Source organism: Nannospalax galili, unplaced genomic scaffold, assembly GCF_000622305.1.
Source record: "Nannospalax galili isolate Female #2095 unplaced genomic scaffold, S.galili_v1.0 scaffold1209, whole genome shotgun sequence".
NCBI classification, from domain to species: domain Eukaryota; kingdom Metazoa; phylum Chordata; class Mammalia; order Rodentia; family Spalacidae; genus Nannospalax; species Nannospalax galili.
In genome coordinates, this window is record NW_008358653.1 from 408,155 (window position 1) to 412,167 (window position 4,013).

General features: G+C 39.4%; 1 protein-coding gene and 1 non-coding gene across 3 annotated transcripts in view; one reads left to right on the forward strand and one right to left on the reverse strand.

The window, feature by feature from the left end:
* LOC103724851 (zinc finger protein 39) overlaps positions 1–4,013 on the reverse strand; it is an 18,461-nt gene that overhangs the window by 2,052 nt on the left and 12,396 nt on the right. The window lies entirely within an intron of this gene.
* Positions 2,916–3,019, forward strand: LOC115068254. The gene has a single exon (XR_003847616.1). It is a non-coding gene; the product is annotated as a U6 spliceosomal RNA (small nuclear RNA).

A 4,013-nucleotide genomic window follows, 5' to 3' on the forward strand; every position in this document is an offset into this window, starting at 1 on the left:
TGCTATCTTCATTGTCTCAGCATATTAGAAGTATTTTCTACCACAATTAGAATGCAGATATCATGGCAACTCCAGAATTACACTTTTAAAATAGGATTCCTTTGGGCATTTATTGCTTTTCCATTTTAACTATATAAGAAAAATTTCCAGTTCTATTATAAGTGTATTGGGATTTCCTGGGGACTACACTGAATGTTTAGATTTTTCCATTATAAAAACATCTTCCACTTATTAGGTCCATTATTCCATGACCATAGGTGATCTTGTCTTATTCTAGTGTCATTCTCAATGTTATCTCTGTTAATTATAGAGTTCTTTCACTTGCTAGAGTATTCTTATATGGTGTTGTCTTGGGGAAATTTTAAGTAATGTTGGTTTTTATGGTGTCTTATTTGCATATATTAGTTATACATAATTGGTGTCATCATGAAATTTTCATACATATATATGTTTTTACCATATTCACACATTACCCTCTGGAAAGAATTTCCACTGGCATGAACCCTTTCCTCTTTCCAATACTTCTTATTTTCATATCTTTTTTTTTTATGATGCCCTGGGTTTCATCAGGGTTGTTTATGGGAGCATCCATGATGGATTGTTTACAGGAGTATGGATATCTTATCAGTGACTACGGTACTGAAGAACATGCCTCATTCCCCTAAAAGATGTAAATCCCCAGGTAGAAGTGGGGACTCATGAGTTCCTTCACCCTTCATGAGGACATTGATAGACTTAACTTTATACAGGTCTTGTAGAGGCAATCACAACTCTTACAAACTCGAGGGTGTAACATTCATAACATGACCACAAGTCAGCATTCTACATGCTCCAATTGCTTTGGCTTACTTACTTTCCACCTGTTATTTCCTTAGCCTTGAAAGTGATACAGGATGAGCATTAATCACTTATTCGCATCACTTGGACCAGCTTTGAGTCTTTGCAGTAACAACTGCCTATTGCAAAAAGAAGCATCTCTGACCAAAGCTGGCAGAAGCATTAATTTACAGGTGTAAATTTAGTTATTTATAAAGAAGACATGGTTTCCTGATTTCATTAAAACTTTGAAAAGGAACTGAGGAATGGAGATGTAATTGATTTGGTATACTTCATGTTTAGCATAAATGAAGCCCTGGGTTCTATCCTTAGGTTCACAGAAAGGTCAGTAGTGTAAAGTATTCTAGCATTTGGGAAGCAGAAGCAGGTGGATCTCTGAGTTTGTGGCCAGCCTTGTCTACTTAGTAATTTCTGGTCAAGGGAAACATAGTGAGACCTGTACTCAAAAACAAAAACAAAAAAGTTTAAGGCCAATCTTGCCTGAGCATGTTTCAACATTCAGTTCATGCACACTTCTAATTGATATGTCCTGTTAGCCTAATCTACAAAAAATTTCCTAACAACTTCTGACTCACATTGGGCTACAGTATGCTTTAACTGATGTGAATATAGTTACTGCTGAGTTCTTCCACATTTGGTATGAAATACCAAATAATTTTTCATCCTTTGAATGTTTTTCTTCACCAGTGAAGTGAGTTTATGCAAACAAAAAGTGAGATGGGATTTTCAAATCCAGTTTGCCAGGGTGCATCATTTAATTGCAAAGTTAAGAGGATTTACATTGATGCTTGTTATTGAAAAACATATTTAAAAGCAGGGGGCTAGAGAGATGGCTCAGCAGTTAAGCCCACTGGTTGTTCTGGCAGAGGACGGGGATTCAGTTCCTAGCACCCACCTAGCAGCTAACAACCATCTGTAATTCCGGTTCCAGGGAATCTGATGCCCTCTTGCATTGCATGTGTGTGGTACACTTTTGTACATGCAGGCAAAACACTGATACACATAAAAATAAAATTTCTTTTAAATGGGAGGGTTTCATATACAGATATGTGTTGTAATTACACTGAGCTATTTGTGGCTCCAGACATGATCAGGCCATCCAGAAATGCTTTGCCCATGGTATGAAGCCAAAAGACGAATATATCAAGGACTCACCTGACTGGTGCAAACTGGACAGTAGTAACTCCTTTGCACTTTACTAGCATTAACCTTAAGTGACCTTTTGAATGCATGACACCTTCCTTACAAGTTAACTGTATATGGCTACTACACCTTGCAAAGAGCTCACACATCTTTAAATTTCCACTAAAGGGGGAGGGGTTAACAAAATTTAAAGCTGGACATGGGGGTGCACACTTTTAAATCCTAGCACTTGGGAGGCAGAGGCAGGTGGACCTCTATGAGATAGAGGCAGCCTAGTCCACCATGAGCTCCAGAGGGACTGGAACTAGGGAGATTCTGTCAAAAAAATAAACAAAAAAATCAATTTAAAAAGTCTAAAAATGATAAAAAACAATCTGTTTACATGGTGTAAGTTTAAAAATGGATTCTTTGGGGGCTGGAGAAATAGTTCAGCAGTTAAGAGCACTGGCAGTTCTTGCAGAAGACCTGGGCTCGAATCGCAGCACCCTCATGGCAGCTAATTCCAGTTCCAGGAGATCTGATGCCCTGTTCTGTCCTCCACAGAAACTGCACTACACGGGTGCACATACAGACATGTAGGCATAACACTCATACACATAAAAATAAATAAAGAGTTGAATTTATGTGAGTACTCAAGGTACCTCCAGAATTAAAAGAGTAATTGAGGGCTAGAGAAATGACTTGGTTGTAAAGAGTGTTTGCTATTCTACTGAAGGACACGAGTTCAGTTCTCAGCACCCATGTCAGATGGCTTAAACCACCTGTCACTCCAGCTCCAGGAGACCCAATGCCCTCTTCTGGTGTCCAAGGGCACATGCACATACACACAAATACACATATAGAAGTAAATACAAATAAAATTTTGTTTAAAAAGTAATCAAACTTCAACTGTTGAAAGAAAATGTCAACAAATGCCTAACTAAAAAGAAACCTTAGTGTTTGATTCAGCAACACACAAACTACAATTAGAACAATACAGAGATGATTGGCATGGCTCCTATCCAAGGATGACATATTCATAAAAAAATTCCATCTTTAGACCTCTGCCCCATGGTAGGATAAGGCTGAGGCCTTCACAGAAAGCTTGAGAGTGGCTGTTCTGGTCTCCATCTGGTTTTGATGCTGAGAACCTAGCAGACCACTTGAGAGCACCTGGGTCCAGCCTCCATGTGGCGTAAATGGAGTCCCATTCAAACTGGCCAACAGCCCATGGAAAACAAATGATGCAGAGACCTGAAAGTTCCGTGCCTTGCCACAACAGGAGGGAGATCATCCCACACCTATCACCCCCTCCAAGGTTCAGGGACTTTTGCAGAAGAGGTTGGCAGAAAGAATGTAAGAGCCAGAGAAAGGGGTGGAATGTTAACTGGGAAATATCCTCCAACCACTATGCTGACAAGCTATAGCCACACCTCATTCCCACTCTCATCAAGGTGTCAAGGCGGGAGTCAGTTACCCCTCCCACCCAATCAGTGGACCTTAGCTGCATGTGGGGGGGAGGGGCAAAGTATACATAAGGGGAGAACACCAAGAAGCACCTCTCTCACAATTTTGTGGAGCTGTCGGGAAGTCACAGGATCTGTATTTGAGTGTGGACTTTACAGTGCAGCCATAAATGTGGGGCTCCCACTCTTCTACCCTATGCTCTGCTAAAATAAAATAAATTTTTAAAAATTCCCATCTTTAAAAAAAATCTTTAGTAAATAGAAGAAACATGAGCAAATGAAGTAGCCAAAATGTACCTTAGAAAATCTATATAATAATTAGATTTTTAGAAAATCTACCTCAACATAAAAAGGAAAGATATGGTTGGGCTGAAGAGATGACTCAGCAGTTAAGAGCACTGACTGCTCTTGCAGAGGCAATCCCCAGCACTGGCATTTAATGCAGTCCATAACTCCAGTTCCAAGGGATCCAATGCCCTCTTCTGACCTCCACAGGACCCTATGCTCTGCTAAAATAAAATAAATTTTTAAAAATTCCCATCTTTAAAAAAAATCTTTAGTAAATAGAAGAAACATGAGCAAATGAAG